The following is an 18,143-nucleotide window of genomic DNA, read 5'->3' on the forward strand; positions in this document are numbered from 1 at the left end:
GGAAGCATCTGCAGATGGTCTGTGCTCTTCCTGGATGGAGTGGTAAAGCAGCCAGAGGCCAGTAGGTATGCAAGGAAGCCAGTCAGTTAAAATGTGAACTGAGGTAGTCACAAGGTGAAAGACAGGTGTGGTGGGGGAGGGAAGGGGAAACAAATGTGTCTGTAGTCAAAGGATGAGAGACAGGAGGTGTGGGGGGGATGAGAATAGCTGGTTAAAAAGTGGAGGGTTTACCTGGGGAGGTGGGGGAGGGGGTGATTGGGGAGTGGGGGCTCTGCCACATGGCCCCAGAGCCCCACAGCCATGTCTACTGCCAGTGAGTGTTTTTTTTTTATCCCTGAACTGCTGGGGTGGGGCAGGGTGTCATCATGGGCAGGGCTGGGCATGGGAGGGCAATTGGGGAGTGGAGGATGGGGCCGAATAGGGCAGCCATGGGTGGCTTCTCCTGGGGCTCCCCCCACCCAGGGAGAAGCAGGTGCAGCCAAAGGAGCCACACGAGACCTGTAGCCACTCAGCTGTGCCTGCCTCTCCCCAGCCGTTCCGAATCACCGAATCAGCACCAAATCTTCCGAAGCTGATTCAGCTGGAATGATTCAGGACAGTGATCTGAATCTCTAAATCAAATAACTGTCCTCCGAATCAAACAAATCTGAATCCAAATCCAAATCAAATATTTTCCTATTCACACAGGCCTACTATCATCCATGTTATTTAGTCTACTGATGATGTCATCTGTCTTGATGAAGAAGTACAAATTGCTTTTGGGTCTGTTGCAAGGTCTGGTAGCTTGGTGAGAATAGGAATTAGGTAGCCTGTTGCTTGCAAGATGCTGTTCAATGTTCAGGTGCCACCAGTAACATAGGAGAGATTTGTCCCCAGTGGCTATCTTGAGATGGTCACCATTTTCCAGGGGGTACTGGGTCATTTATGTGTTCAAAGTATTGGTACTGGGGGCTGTAATTGACAACCAGAGGGATTCTCTTTTGTTTTTATCTTGGGATTGTTCCTGTAGCCAGCTCTGTTTATTTGAGTGGCTATGTTTTCTCTTATTTTATTGTGAATGTAGGAATCCTTGCTCCACATCTGTAGGTTGTGCATTGATGGGATCAGAAAAGATATGGTTGTAATGTACAGCTTATATCCTTATGGGTTTATTACTGGTTTGCCAATCCCAGCACTGTTTTCCTCACCCATCTCCCTTCCTTCCATGTCTATTGTATTGAAATCACTTTCTCTATTTGATAGCTTGTTTTTTTGCATATCTTTTCATAGCATCTGCTGAAATTAGCTTTTGTTCATGCTAACTTAAGCATCTCCAGTTCACTTAGTCTACAAGGTACATCTCTACCCTGCATGCAGCCTAATATATAATCTGGTACACTTTCATAGCTTTTCCATCAAAGCATGGTTTTATAGGTTGCATACACACATTCAAGTAATCTGGCAGATTCTCACAGTTCTGGGTAGAAAAACTGATCCACAACCATGTGTACAGACATCTGAATGCAGAGGCCCTGAAGAATGGAGAGTTTGCAGTGCTGACACTGTGCAGCCAGGGGGAGAGTCTATACATACATCTCAGCATGCTCTGCAGGATCTTTCAGGATGTCTAGTGACAGAAGACAGCGGTTCATAGATAGGATGACCATACATCCTGGTTTTGCCAAGATGGTCCTGGATTTTGTAGGCTGTCCTGGTGTCCTGGCTGATTGGTGAAAATAGAAGCAAAAGTCCTGGATTGGCCAGGGTGGAGCAGGGGGAGAAAGCTGCTGTGAGCATAAGGGCCTACATACATGTGTGTGTGCATGTGCGTGTGTGAGGTAGGCACGGTGGGTGGCTCATACCCCTGCCCAGAGGGAAGCAGGATCCCTCCCCCTCTCCTGCCCAGCTGCCAGGGACCCATGTTGGGATGGTGGCACTGGGTTCTGGACTCTGCCCTGGGACTACAGCCCTGGCTGGGCCAACCAGTGGTGGCTGCTGCTACTGCTGCAGTAGCAGCAAGAGGCTGCCCAGGTGCAGCTGCTGCTGCACTAGGTGCTTACATGTGCTACCTCTGCAGAATAGGTGCAGGGGGTGGGGGAGCCATGAGCCTGGCCTTGCTGGCCATAAGGGTGCTTTGTGCCTGGGTCTGCATGGAGCTCCATGCCTCTTCCAGGTGCTGCAGCCAGGAGCCAAAGGGATACCAGACAGCCCCATGCCAGGACAGTGTGAAAGCGTTGGGCTGGGGGAGAAAATTGCAGGGGTGCAGGGTGCAGTCTGGTGAGGAGGCAGAGCAACATTGTGTGCCAGTCAGGTGGGCAGGCAGGCACTGTTTCTGCCTACCTGCCTGATGCACCATGCTACTTTACCTCTGCCTCTGCCTGCAGCAGTGCTGCTTATTTGGGAGACATGGGGATGGGGCAGTGTCCCGGATTTCCCATGGTGTCATATGCTCACCTTATGTATATGGCAACCCTGACTGGCAGACTTAGTCTGCACATGGTCAGCCTGTGTTTCCCTGCAGGATAATGTGGAGATTGTGAATGGGGCATGTTCTATTTCCTGCTTGGCCCTGAACACTAGGCTGTGTGTAGACAAAACAAGAGGTGTGTGTGTATGAAACTTTAAAGTGGGCTAAATGCTTCTGCACTCTTTTAATGGTGTTAGTGTTTGCACGCCTTCGTGGTGTATTGTGCATTAATTACAGTCACTGTAGGAAATTCGGCGGCGTAATGCACCTTAAATGACTTGGGGTGCAGCAAACTAAAACTCCTTTGAGGAGTTTTAGTTTGCTGTTCCTACAGCCATGGAGCGAAGCACCGGGCCCTGTGCATCTCCACGGCTCTGCAGGAAGCCCTGCAGGCAGTCTGGCAGTAGCCCAGGAAAGCAGGTTCCACACAAGAAAAGCGGTGAGCCTGATTTTTCCCTGCCCCCTGGAGCCTGTCTGCCTTAGTTGCACAGGGACCTGGTGATTCCCTCCACACCTGCAGTGTCCCCTGGGACTGCCCGAGCCGGCTGCCTGCAGGTGGGTGCTGCCGGGGGGGCACTGCCACTGCCACAGAGGCTAGCACCAGCCCCTGCAGCTCAGGGACTGCTCCACCTGCCAGCAGCTCACCCTCCCCACCAGGGAGTCAGGTAAGGTGTGTGAATGACCTAGGGGTTTAATCAGCCCTAAATTGAAGCAGTGTTTTTTAAAACCCGCCACTTCAATTTAGGGCCCCCGTTTTGTCTATACATGCCCCTGGAGTCCAGCAAGTGACACACTATCTCTGAGGGTGGGCAGAAGGAAAGCACTCTGGGATACTAAAGGATTGTGCTATGGCTTCTCTCATAAGGGAATGTGTACAGACATTCACTCTCACAGGAGATGCTCATGTAATTGATTTAACTCTGGTTGTTCCCAGGTATTTTTCTTACGGAGCAGCCATTTTTGTCTGGGAGAAAAATCTTGAACATCTGTACACTTAGGATTTTTCCTGGGAGAGCAGCAACTCTCTTAAGAGAAAATGAATGCCTGTGCAAGCAGAGTTTTACAATCAAAGAGACAAAACATCCTTTTGTCTGTGAGAATCAGTTTGCTTTCAATATGTACTAAAAGAAATGTGAAATAATTCCACAGAAGAAACATAACAAGGTCCTCTTCAAAGATACAGTGATATATCAGTTTGTGAGCAGACTCCTGAAAATGCTGTGGTGATCTGCAGTTATGCTAGAAAGAACTGGAGAATATACTAGTTTCCATACATTTTTTGAAACACTAGAATGGATTACTGAAATACTTTCTGGCTGGATTCTGTACTTTTAAACAGGACACAGTCTTGGCACATTCTTTACTAAAACTAAGATAAGTGCAAGATAATGACTTGTGCTTAGCATGTTGGCTGAACTGCCATTCACAAATTGGCTACTTTTATAAAAGACTATATATTTTAAGTAGATTGAGTTGACTTGGTTGATGCTGGGCATTTGTCACACATTAATCTCTGGAGAACCCATACAGAAACTTTTTTTGGATGAACATAATGTTATTGTATGAAAGGCGAAGATTTCTTAGGGTGATATGTTTTATTGGACTAACTGTATAGTTGGGAAATGAGTTAGACAAGCTTTTGAATGCAAGACATTCTTCTCCAGGTCTGAACAGAAAAAGCCAAGCCCTATCCCGAACTCTATCCCACAGACACTTAGACATGGACATCCTTTGTACATGCAAATAGTCTCAAAGCTATTCTAATTTAGGGTCTGTTTACATGAAGAAAGACAAGAATCACTATTGTGGAAATACAGTTCTATAATAGCTATTCCAAGGCAAAAGTGCCCTTTTCACTCTACTTTGGCTGTGGATGAAACTAAAACGGAATGAAAGGCACTCTTTATGCCTAATCAGACTATCCGCATAGGGAGCTGGCGCAGAATAACTTTAAATTCACACTCTACAAGACTTCACAGTAGCTTCCCTATGTAAATAAGCTCTTAGACAGGGCTGCCTAAAAATTCGCTGGGGAGCTCTCCAACCTGCATAGCAGCTCAGGATTATGGGACAAAAACTGGCTTCAGGCCAATTTATCCCTTGTCAACATTACAAAGTTTTGCTATCAGAGCTCCGTCAAGCCAGAGTATAAAAATATCACATCCTGTGGGCAACATAATGCTGCTAGCAAAACTCCCCATGCAGGTGCAGCTCTGTTAATAGAAGGTGGCTTCTGTTGTTGGGGGAGCCGGTGTTGCTCTGGTGGCAGAAAAACTTCTGAGTTTTTCTTAACAGAGTTGCATTTTTGTCCAGCATATGCTGCCCGTGCAGGATGGGTGAGGGGGTGCAGCTGGGTCATCCATAGTCTTACCTCTGTCCAGTGTCTCCTCAATTCTCTGCTGTACAGTTTTTGGGGGCAGCACTGATACTTACCCATTGACTCCATGATTGGAATTCTGATTACACTGAAGTCAGCAGACAACAAGGCCAATATTTCAGCCCAGGTTTCACAAAGACCCATAATGCCAGTCTTTTCTCTTCAAAATTCTATTTTGAAGAGAAAAGAAATATAGTATTGATGACTTGTTTTAGCTTACTGGTTTACTTATTAAACCAGTCTGGAAATGACAGTAGTTCCATGACAGTTTTCTAACTTTTGCCTCCAAAAAAAGGGGTAACTTCCTTTTCTGGAAGTGTAAAAGTCTAAAAGTGGGTGTAAATAATTTTTAATATATTAATGGTGTGAGATAGATTCTGTATTCATAAAGAATCAGGTCCTCTGACTTATATGAAACCTAAATGGGTACAACAACCATTATAAATAATAACCATTATAAACAAAGTACCATTCATTACTACGATATTACATTTCTCTTCATTCAAAATAGTGTAATATGAGTATTCTACAGGAATTCTTGTTGTAAATTAATTTTCATTATGTCCATTTATGTAAGAATGATGTAAATTAAATTATGGCAATAGGAGGCAAACCACCACATTCACTTGCAGAGGGTTGACCAGGTATGTATAAATGATATGATGCAATTTCATGGCCAGTCTCCATAAATGGTCAAGCTGTAGTAAATACAATATTTTCTTGTTTCAATCTTCCTAATAAAGCAGCAAACATTTTATTTTGGGAACTTGAAGAATCAACTTTTAGGCTAGGGACAGACATTCAAAAAGCCTGAGCCTGAATTGATTCAATCTTGGCAGGTTAGTCTAACCTGGCAAGGCTGAACTGGTCTCTAACTGGACAGACATTCTCTCTGGACTGTGGAAATTCAGGCACATGCTCCCTTCCCTTGCACAGTACTGAGCTGGGGGGGGAGGGGGGTGGCCAGACCCTGACAGGACCTTTGTTTAGGGAGGTCTTTTCCCTGCTGGCTGATCAAGGGGCAGGAGTGTTGCCAGCCCCCAGCCAGCTCTCTGAGGCAAGGGGAGGTGTGCAGTGTATGCATCTATTGATGATATGGAGCTTTTCAGTCTCCTTCTACCTGCTTCCTTATACTGTCTGCAGCAAACTAACAGGTGAGCAATCCAGCAGGGGGCTGGTAACAGTGATTATCACATCGACAGAAAAACAACAGGCTCTCTCCATTACCTCAAACTCTTCTTAAACAGCTTACCAGCTGACCTGTTGATTAGATCCAACTAGCTGTAAGCAGTCACCGTTTTGTCTGCCTGTCCCAGTGAAATTAGAGAGAGATGCACACAGACACCTCTCAGCATTAGCTAGCATACCACGTGCCTAAGGGCCATGGGGCTAGGATTCATGCTGTGGGAGATGAGAGGGAGGAAGCTGGGATTCCTGCTTAAGCAGTGAGGGGGGTGGGGAGGCAGGGCAGGGGGAAGCCAGGCAGACCCTGCTGTCCCTGCAAGTCTCTGCCAGAGCTGCAGCCAGGGAGCAGAAGGGAGGAGCCAGTTCTGCTGTGAAGCAGAAAGCCCCACCCAGACCGGAGAGCATACTGGGATGTTGGGGGGGAAGGTCTGGTAAACTGGTTTGAGCCAAATCAGTTAAGTCTGATACTGCATTCAATGAGGTTTATCTTAAAACAGTTTCAGCCATTTTCAAACTGGTTTATGTGCACTGAACTTCTGTGCAGGTTTAAATCAGTTTCTGATAACTTAAACCAGTTTATGTGAAATGTCTGTCCCTAGTGTGAATGGCTCCACTCCTTAGTTTGTAGTAATTCCTGTATTTTCCTGAATCACAGTATGAAATACGATGGCCCAACTCTATAGGTATATCTGCAACCAGAAGTTTTTTATTTTCCTTCATGTAAGTAGTAATAAAGATAAAAATCCTTAATACATCAAACATGCTTCGTCTTTAATGGATCAACTCTAATAGGTGCTAACTCCTCTGTTTTAGCATATTTGAAGATTCCCAACATCTTACAAGAGACAGTACATCCTGCACAGTAAGGCCTGGACTAATTAATCCTCCACACCTCTATGAGCAAGGTAATGCAGGATCGGATAGGTCTTCACTTGTAATTTATCATTAATTATTGTCTCTCATTGTAGTGTTAAATAATATCACCTCATTTAACTTGGGAAATGAGCCTCATTGATTCCTTTGTCTTAGTAATTGAAAGGGACAGTCCCATAAGGTTTCATTATGGATTATTTGTCCTCTAATTCATCAACTAGGATTTACAGTTTAAATATTAAAAAAGATCCATTACAGAATATAAAGAAACAAGGAAAAATATGTAAGGTCACTGGAAAAAAAATTCTTGATTAAGCAATCTAAAGCAAACTGGAGTGAGAAGGTAAATAACCAGCTAAAGCAGGATTTCCCTGTAGAAAAACAGGAAAAAACCCCCTCCTGTTAACACTGGATTTTAATATTGAGAAATAAGACAACGGTTTACAGGCAAGTATATACTTTTGCAAATATGTATCTTTATACATGCTGTATTTGCCTTGCACTGTACTGTACATCTTCAACACAGAGATGGAGAATGAGGATAGGACAAGCTTGTTTAAGATTATAAGCTAAATTTTAAGCAAGCATACTGATTTACATCAATCCAAAGCATACATAAATATCAATCTGCTCTATTTAGTACTGGAATGGCCAAAGTTAAAAAAAAATTGAAAGGAAGACATTACCAGTAAAGATATATTTATGCTGAAATGTTATTGGCTACTAGAAATTTTGCCTTAAATTGAGTTTAAATTCATGCTCATAAGGATGTGAGTATATGTACAGGTATGCAGTTAGTGCTTTTCCATTTCAAGGATTAATCCACTGTTATTTTACTAGATAAGAACAGGGAGCATCCAGAGGCCAAATCCTATAGAATGCCATCCATTTATATGATCATTCATGCCAATAATGTTAATAGGTGAATGGATTACTCATGCATTTCAAAATCAGGGTTTTGAAGCAATTGTTCCCTTGGTACTTTATTCAAGAGAAGGTCTTACACATCCCCCAGACATTTCATCCTCATCTTCCATCTGAAGAGCCATCAGCAGAATTTTACAGGTGCGTTACAGAAAGGAGATGAAAACAAAACAAAGAATAGATGCACCTTATAATGAAATTGCTAAAAGTATTACCAGACTAGATGTAAGCTTAAAATACAGAGTATTTTAGCATTATCTATATCCTAGTCTTCATAGATTTTCTGATTTAGAACTCAAAGCATATATTAGTTCCCTTTCCCAGAAAGGTATCACTTACACACACTGGCAGTTGTGTGTAAATAAAGATCCTTCTGTTGTGTAGTCTGCTCAGTTTTCAAAGCTTTAACTGGTGAATTAATATGAAATTAATATTTGCATTACTTCCTGCCCCCAATTGTTTCAAAGCTAAGGCCTCACTGAGACTTTCCAACTTGAATATAAATTTGATCTAACTCATGTTTTCTCCCTACCCATGCATAGCTGTCAGAATGCGACACTTTCCCCTATCATTAATGCTCTTTCATATCTTCAGGATGGGTCTTTGTCAATATGCTAATTGGGCTATATTTCTCAGCTACTGAATACACAAAACACATGCTTAAGAGTCAATTAACTTTCCCTTTTACAGTTAACAGCTCTCAACTTCATTACCAAGCTTGAACAATATTTGCAAAGGGAGAGCAAGCCTTTTCGTGTAGCATGGCTCCACAAATATATGTTTGTTTATTTTATTTAAACAAAATTAAAAGAACAAACACTCCATGTTCTAGACTTCTTGTATCTACTATTAAAAAGCTACATAGAATAGAAACACTATAAAACAGCTTGAGACCCCTTAAAAATAATCATATGTCAGCAAGGAACTATCCCTTGAATTCAGGAGAACATGCAGATATCTTAGCCTCCCTTGCCTGCTCCAGATCCCTATTTAAAGAAATGGGCTTTACAGCAGTCTGGAAAAAAGAAAAATCTTGGGGCGTTTTAGGAGAATGAACCAAAAAAGAAACGAACATCATACCTTCATTAATTTTACCTGAGACGACTCCCTTCCTTACCACAGTTCCTGTTCCTAGAATATACCAAGGACACTGACTACCTCACTTCCCACAACTCTAGTGTAGTGTTGACCAAATGCAGTGTTATATGTAAAAGATCCTAGACAAAACAAGTATCTTCATCTTCATATGCAAACCAAGAAGGCTTAGCAGAAAGACAACCAGAAAAGTGAGAGACAGGTAAAGAGGAAGTACATTTTGTTTTTGTGTATATATGTATATATGTGTATGTGTGTGTGCATGTATGTATATACATACATATACACACACACATACACACACATACACGGGAACTGAATGGGAATTTCTAATTTGGGTAAGAAAGTTAAATTTGGGAAAGTGATGGAAAGATTGACCTAACTTGTGATATGTGTAAAGTCTGCATAAGGCTGAACTAAGTTAGATCATACAAAAAATTAGAACTTTTGGTTCCAAAATGATACCTTTTATTAGACCAACTGGAAAATGGCAAGAAAATTGTCCTTTTCTGCAAGTTTTCAGGATCAAAGTCCCTTCATCAGGCTCTGGGAAAAGTGTAGACGGTACAAGATGGTAAAAAGTCCCCATAGGTAGGAAATAAACTTCATTTTTGCACTGAGGGAGCTGAAGATGGAAGGTTGTCCCGCTGAGTCCATGAGAGTGTCTTTGTGAGCTGTGTTGAGTAGCTCTTTGATATGTTGTTCAGGTAGAATTCCTTCCCTGGAGGTGTCAGATGGCAGGCAGGGAGGTAAAAAACAAACAACCGCCCCCCCCCCAAGCTTCCTTGTTGTTCTATAATGAAGTTTAAAATCCAAAATCGGCTAAAATTCGGCATCTTCCATGTTTCAGGGGTGTACTTGGTAGCCCTGTTGGTCTGAGAGAAAAAGACATACAAAAAACTACAACTCTTGGTTCCAAAATGATACCTTTTATTAGACCAACTGGAAAATGGCAAGAAAATTGTCCTTTTCTGCAAGAAAAATGAAAAGGAAAATGATACTCTCATGGACCTAGAGGGACAACCTTTCATCTTCAGCTCCCTCAGTGCAAAAATGAAGTTTATTTCCTACCTATGGGGACTTTTTACTATCTTGTATCATCTACACTTTTCCCAGAGCCTGACGAAGGGACGTTGATCCCGAAAGCTTGCAGAAAAGGACAATTTTCTTGGCATTTTCCAGTCGGTCTAATAAAAGGTATCATTTTGGAACCAAGAGTTCTAGTTTTTTGTATGTCTTTTTCTCTCAGACCAACATGGCCACCAAGTCTCTCAGACCAACATGGCACCCCTGAGTTTGATCGGGTGGCCATTTTTATCATAATCTAACTTCCCCCTAACTTCTCCAAACATCTGTACATACCCAAAAAGAAACAGGCGAGTAGACAGAATGCTATAAGTGTACATTTAAGTGTACTGCACACTAAATTCCATGAAGATAAGCTCTGAAAAAAGAAAATTGTGCAGAAAGAACAACAATTTAGTGCTGTAGTGTAAATGGAATCTGCTAAAGTCCAGGCTTTGTATTTGTGTCACAGATATTTTCATATCACCCTCCATAACATTTTACAAAGTAGAATGCTATACCTTGTGATACAACATTCCTCATATATGTAAGCAGAACAGCATTTACTATCTCTCTGCAAAAAAACCATCAAGGCATTCAGACATCTCAATGAGTATTCCATTCCACTCAAATGGCCGACAGTAGAAATACCATAGACAGGCCTAATAATAACATATATACCACAGACAGAAGTAATAATAACAAATTCTGCAACAGATGTCTGCTGTAAAGCATAAGGATATTCAATCTGGTCCACAGTAGGTATACATCACATGTAAACCAGACTAATACAAAGGGAAACTGTCATTTTGATCCATTTTGTAATTTTTGGCAAAATTTCATTATAGGAAATTAAAACACATTTTTAATTGATTGAATAGTGCTTTTCACATTTCATCTGGAAGGCTTAGTGTATTAACGGTCTTTATCTTTTATTGTTTAATTAAGACTTCTTTTTCTGTCCTTTTAAGATATTTATTTGCAGAATTCATATAAAGGACAGAATTTTATATGTAACAAATGACGGCATAGAAGGAATTGCTACTACAATTCAGAGTGAAGACAAAAATATTTCCACTCTTGATAAGCAAAAGGAAAAATTCAGCTGATCATATGGAATTTCACTCAATCTTTTTGAAGCCATTCAGTTTCCTGCATGGTACACTACTTCCAAAATCTGTAGGAATGGGATATATTTAAACTTTTATTTTGTTTTGTTTTACCAGCATGAATAATTCAGCAAACCTATAGTCTGTACCATAAATGGCATCCATTAGATTTTTTTCTCTTACATTATGACCTTTCTTTAAAATTAATAAAATCAAAATGTATATGTAAATTATAGATTGAATGGATATAACCTAAACTCTGAAGTCTTTTTGAATGGATGCATGGGAGAAGAGTATGATTCAAAACCCTTCAATAATGCAGTTTAACATTTAAACAATTAACAACCATCAGCAATGAAAACTTATTAAAACATACCTCTAATGAGTCTAAGCAAGTTGTATCATCAGATGACCTGGATCTATTTTTCTGTAAACAATTTTTCAATACTGTAAAGTTTTTCAGTTGTATGCATGTATTATTATACAGTATCTAGACACCTGTAGCAGGCTCAAGGATACAACCCTGGTGTCTGATGCACCCTGGTGGTCAGGCTCGCCTGCTGAGCTCTCTGGCCACTAGGCCTGTGCGAAGCAGCTAGTATTCGGCTGATTCAGGGGACAGTGATTTGATGATTTGAATCACTGTCCCAAATCAATTCGGCTGAATTAGATTTGGAAATTGGGCCACCGCTGAATCAACTGAATCCCCGAATCAAACAGGCCCCATCCCCTGCCCACTCTCCCAGCCCCAGTGTCCCTGCTCTTTAAAAAATAAATAAATAAAAAGCCCTGCGACCACCAGCTCCTGCCAGGCCAAGGGGGGCAATCCCTGCTTCCTTCCACTTCCCTATGCTGTGGTAGGGGCTCAGCCATGAGCCCCCAGAAGCCCTGATAGCTGCCACAGCAGCCAGTGAGTGTGGGTCTTTTTTTTTTTTTTAAAGAATTGGGAGCTGGGGGGGGCAGGTATCGACTGGGCTGGGAGAGTGCGTGGGGGATGGGGGCTCATGGCAGAGCCTCCCATGCAGTGCAGGGCAGTGGGGTGGCTGCAGGGATCACCCCCACCAGTGAGTGCAGGGCTTTTTTTTTTTTGATGAGCTGGGACACAAGGGCCATGCAGGACAGCCGTTGACATGGCTGGGAGAGTGGGTGGGGGTTGGGGGGAACAGGCAGGGGATGGAGTCTGGAGGGGGCCCCCCTGGTCCCCTCTCCCCCACTTATTGGCATAGAGTCTGGGTCCTTGTGGCAGTGAGTGGGGACTGCCTGAATCTCTGAAGCTCTCTGAATCTTTTCTGAATTGATTCCTAGAGCTTTGAATTGATTTTGACCTTTTTATTGGTCTCCTGATTCAATTTGGATTTAGAGATATGGCTGCTGAATCGGGCCGAATCTCCTCCGAACTGAATCAGCACCCAAAGCTTTGCACAGCCCTACTGGCCACCCTTATCTCTTGTCTCTTCCTGTCACACCTTGATATTAACAGTGATACTGGGGAGGCTGACCCTTGGATTGGAGTAGTTTCTTTGGTGCCATGACTCTTGGCTCCATCCTTGGGCTTCTCTGTTCCCAAACACAAACCTGCCTCTCTATGTCTCTCTAGGGGTGCGTCCCCTTTAAGGCAATCCCCAGGGCTTCTCTGCCTTACTAATACCAATTATGGTCCTGCAGAGGCTAAACTTGCCCACTTGGGCCTAACTATGCCTTAGGGCTATAATTGTGGCCTCCAGCCACCTCCATCACTACACACATATCTCACAAGTGTCACTCAGTTGTGATTTCCATATGGGTCCCTGACCCAACCAATAAATGTGTCCCCTTAGGCCTTAAACCCTCATTTGGGTATCAGCCTTCTCAGTCTTTTTCCTCAAGCTAAGACCCTTAGCCCTGGCCCACAGCCTCAGACCTCATCCCCTTGTTCTCAGCCCCTCAAACTCCAATGGAAAACCAAACAACTCCAAACACAAACCATAAAGCACTCAGTTACAACTCAGATACAAACCCATCCTTGGGTCTCTGACTGCTACATCACTCCTACCCAAGGGAGATGTCCTGTCTGCCCAGCCTTCCAATTACCTTCCTTCCTTCCTGGCAGCCAGCTCAACTTGCAGCTCCTCTCCCTGCTGCATGCAGGTTTAGACTCAAATCCTACTTTGGGTCTCTCTCAGCTGCAGCACTACTAAACTAAAAAGCTGGCTTGTTCCCCATCCTCTAAGGCAGGGGTTCCCAAAGCAGTCACAGCCCTCTGTGGCCATAATTTCCAGCCAGAAGATAGGTAAGGATACCCCCAGCCCCCTGGGTGGGGGTGGGGGTTGGGCCAAACCCTGTGCTGCCACGGGCTCTGCAGAAGGAGCCATGACCTCTTTGTCCAGCTCCATGGTTTGCCAGTCCATGGCCACTTCTGGTCTGGCAGCTGAATCCTGCAGACTGGCAACTGACCATGCTCCGAACTGGCAGCCAGCCCGCCGTGGCCTGGCACAGGGCTGGTGTCCAGGGATTGAGAACCCCTGCTCCAAGGTACCTCCCTTATTCTATGGCAGCTAGCCCTATTTGTAACTCCTCCCTCTGCAGCCTGAAGGTCTAAACTGCCTACCCCAGCCCAGATAATCAGTGATTATACATTCACCCAAGCCCTGCCCCCTTCTTGTCAGCTGATCTCAGCTTTTCAGGATGGGCTCAGGGATTTCTGGGTCACCAGTGGGCTCAGTCCATAGGTCAGTTGGATTTCCCTGCCCTGCAGTCCTCTTTAGTTGCTCAGCAGCCTCAGGCTTCAGTATTTGGACCTTGTTAGCTTGAAAATGGTATTTTAAGATCTTTTTTGGGGGGAAGGGGGGATTGTATAGATATATGCATTATAAGGTTTCAAGATGGGCATCAGGGGTTAATGGATTTCTAAAAAACTTGGATGTAACACATAAAGCTTCTCATAGCCCTGGAACCAGATAGGCTGTCTAGCACAACAAGTCCAATGGATGGACACAACCTGAGAACTGAGGGGGGCAACCCATAACATGAAATCACAGCTTCCAAGGCAAACAGGTTGTCTAATACAACAAGGACACACAGCCTGGGAACCAAGGAAGTATGTACCATACTGTCCCATAACACAAGATAAGTGACACCAACTACAAAGTCCCAGAACAGAGGGGGGCCTGAGTCCTGGTTTTGGGGGAACAGGCCAAATTAGAAGCAGGCCCAGAAGACTACATAGATGTGTGACCCCAGTGAGACAACCAACCAGAGACAGCCACAGATGAGGTCATCAGGAGTCATCAGAAGGGAAGGAGAATACAAAAGCAGAGACTTGAGAGTAACAAAGGGTCCCTCCCTGTTCTTTCTCATCCCTTTCTTTGTCCCACCCCTTCTTCTCCTCAAGAGGGGTCCCCATCCCCATCCCTGTCCCCCCCAGAAAGGTCCCTGAGGCCACCATGGACCAAGGGCATACCAGTAGTCCGTCTCATGCACCCCAGTGGAGGGGGGCTGTAGGCCTCGGTATCCTACCTCCAGACTGCTGACACCTGAGAGAAAGAGCAGAATGAAGCCTGCATCCTGACCAGATGTACTTTGACTCTGATGACAGTCCTAGGATTAGTAGATATACAGAATTGTTTGATTGTTTGTATTGCTTCCTTTCTGTTATCACTGTGTATCAATAAATTTACCTATTATCGAATGGAAAGATTGTGGTCGGTTTGAATGTGGGTCCCCCTGCCCCAAACAAGGTATCTGGACCCTAAATCCAGAACCAACAGGTCTGTGTTGCTGCTGGCTGCTGCAGACCTCTGCCCTTGCAGAGCACAAATGTCTTATTCCTTTAGAGACCCCCACCTCTGCCTCCTGCTCCCTTCCCTTTTCAAGATAACAGGGCTGGGGTTCCCTATTACAACATCCTAACAAAGTCTGTACATCAGCATTTAGGAAGAGACAGTTTATGTCCCTGAAGGCTGTACATCTAAATAAAAAAAAGATACACGAAGGCTGGTAGAGGAAACAGAAGTATGGAGCGTATCTATGACTTGCTCAGGGTCAGAAACTAAGTCAGTAGCTGAATCAGAATGAAATTATAAGTCTCTTCACTCTCACTGCAGTGCCTAGCCAAGTAAACCAAGGGAACGGAAGATACAATACAATTCTATTTAAATAATAATACTGAACTTTGACATCTTTAATTGTTCTAGTATGCAAGACCATAATGGCTCTTTTGCCATTGTGCTATTACTTGGCCATCATTGTATTGTATCTCACTTATTCTTCAAGGTAAACCTTGGGTTTATAGTAACTATTTTAACTTCTTCAAATAATGCAAACCTCAGCAGCTTAACATTTAAATCAGGATTACTTCTCAACCAAATTGCAAGGGACTGAACTAGAATATTCCAAATCAATATATGACTAACAGGATTTTTCCCATTGCAGGCTAGCTAAATTCATATGTATTCTCAGCTGCTGCTTCCTCTGACTGATTATAGTCAAGGATGCAGCAACCTTTGCTGCTTGGGTGAACTCTTTCAGCTATCTTAATGCAACTTACAGTGCACCCAGGAATAATCCTTTGTTCAATATTGCTGAATCGGCTGTTTCACTGACCAGTAGTTTTCTAAAAAGCTCAAAGACATTATCACTTAGCAAATATTATTTTGTATTTATTTTGAGACTTTTTATTACACAGGGCTGAACAAATGCCTTTGCTGTGGTATACTATGAATATTTTATTTTTCAGTTCAGGTTGGGAGCTGATTTTGAAAATTTCTTAAAACAAATTATTTTATTCTATTTAGACTTAGGTTAAATGTTGGCATTTTATATAAAATATCCATTTTACTCAGATATCTAAATGGGTATGTGTGCATAGTGTGGTCTTCACTATATCTAATAAGATATAGGATATTAAAACATATAAGACTTTTAAGACATTGCAAAAAATCTCCAACTGTTTTGTCAGTAATGAACAGCCCACAAATAGGAAAGAACAATGCATACTGAAGAAGAAGGGGGAAGATTCTTTTCAGTTTATGTAATGTTTTCTTTCTACTGTTAAGCCAAAGGAAGAAGGCAGCCAATGAGTTCTGCACTCTTCCCCCATCCTAATAATTTATATATATGCCTGGATGTTTTGAGCTTCTTATTCCTGCCATGATCTCCTTCCCTACGATTGTAGTATAGGAGATGCATTGTTATGAGAGCGCAGGTCTGACTAATTGCCTGTTTGGGGGATCAGGAAAGAATTTTTCTCAGTGGATCCCAAATTGGCAGAAGTCTTGTGAGTGGTTTTTGACTTCCTCACAGCATCATGTAGCTAAGATGAATAGGTACAGAAGCTAGAATTTTAACATACAGTAGCTTATAGAAGTGTTTCATTCGTGAAAAGTTGTTTATTGGTCATCAGTCACCTGGGTGCCTAGGTCAAAGAAACAGTCCTTTACATCCTGCTGGCCAGAGGTTTTTTTGTTTCCTATATGTATTACTTTGTTGACAAGAATATGCTCTGGATGCTTGATGGCAAGCTGTTAAACAGGGTTTCCAGCTACTTTGCATCACAAGAGCAGGAGAAGCAGCTGCAAAGTATACCTCTGATTCTCTTCTCTCACAGTTTTTAATGTATCCATCTTTACAACACCAGATTTTACAGAGGGAACTGAGACACAGAGGATGCATCTACACATAAAATTAAGGCAATGGAATAAACTCCAGCACAGTTCACGTCAGAGTTAATGGCTCCTGGGTGCAGCATCTACACATGTGCTCAGGACAGCAGCATTTTGTGTTGGAGTGGAGCTGGCCCAGACTGGCAGCAAGCTTGCAGGGTCTGCTCTGGGCTCCAGGTGGTGACGTTGGAGGGGCTGGATGGGGTATGAGAGTGCTCAAAGTGCGGATCTGTGTGGCTAGACAGTAGGCAGGGGTCCAGCCCCCTGCTGCCTGGGCTGACCAGGTACAATTTATGCCTGGGTCAGCATTTACATGTGCATTTCACCATAGTTAATAACTCCTCCATAAGATAGTACTGTCTTCAACAGTACTATCTTACTTCAGAGTTAATTTACTACGCTGTAATACAGGTGCTCACATAGATAGTGATGCTTTACTGTGGAGCTAGTTAGATGACTCCACAGTGAAGCATACATGTAGGTGCACCCAGAGAGACTACATTACTTTGAGAAGCTAAGCCCATATGATTTGCCTAAAAATACAGAAGGGGACCTGAACCTAGATCTCTTAAGTCCCAGTACTGTTTCTTAACCAATAGGCCATCCTTCTGCTCCAACTTTTAATCTCCCCAGCTCTTGCCTATCCCTCACATTTTCCATAATGCAACTTCCAAATCCATCCTGCCTTGTACTAATAACCTAGTTTCCTCATTGTCTTGCTCTACTCCCCCATCCCCTATACTAGTTTTTCCATCCAGTCCTTAAAAAAGATCTAATGCAACAGGAAGCTTTTGAAAATAAGTGTTTACAAGCAACGGTTGTTGTATTTACTACTGTTTTCATTACTACTATTAAAATAAAGTTTATCTGTCAGCAGATGGCAGTTAATAAAAATCTTGAAAAAAATCCTTTAAAATATTTACCATTTCCATTGTTCTCAGCTGAACAGAGATCAGTTCAGGCATCTTTCAAAATGACTACTGGCTCATATTTTTTTCCTATGAGAAAAATGCCAGCATCCATGTGTGTTAAGAACAGCATGTGGCCTCTGTTCTTCTGAAAGCAACAGGACTGGATGTCTTTGTCAGAATGGATAGATACTTTGTGAATTTATGGCCACTAATGGAGTCCTTTCTGAAAGAACATAGTTGCATGTGCAATCTCCTGTAGTAAAACACAGCTGTTCACCCTCACTGAAGATCTGTGAATCTTATTATGAAGACTTATCTTCATACCATACATTCAAAATTCTAAACTATACCTGAATATAATATGCATCCTCTTTTGGTTGTCCTATGTGGCAATCCTAGCTATTGCAAAAATACACTCCTGCCCTATGAGTGCAAAATCTAAAAAATTCCTTTTTCTAGAATCAATGTATATTTAACTTTTACCTTCAGGACTTCTATAATCAGTTAGAAGAATCACAT

General features: G+C 42.8%; 1 protein-coding gene and 1 long non-coding RNA gene across 5 annotated transcripts in view; one reads left to right on the plus strand and one right to left on the minus strand.

Annotated features, from left to right (window-relative positions):
- Positions 1–18,143, minus strand: part of ROBO1 (roundabout guidance receptor 1) — a 1,310,595-nt gene that overhangs the window by 958,331 nt on the left and 334,121 nt on the right. The window lies entirely within an intron of this gene.
- LOC109303220 lies at positions 6,820–11,673 on the plus strand. The gene is made up of 3 exons (XR_002099025.1): positions 6,820–6,913; positions 8,928–9,102; positions 10,937–11,673. It is a non-coding gene; the product is annotated as an uncharacterized LOC109303220 (long non-coding RNA).

This window comes from Gavialis gangeticus, unplaced genomic scaffold, assembly GCF_001723915.1.
Source record: "Gavialis gangeticus isolate Ggan-Ray unplaced genomic scaffold, GavGan_comp1, whole genome shotgun sequence".
In the NCBI taxonomy this organism is placed as follows: domain Eukaryota; kingdom Metazoa; phylum Chordata; order Crocodylia; family Gavialidae; genus Gavialis; species Gavialis gangeticus.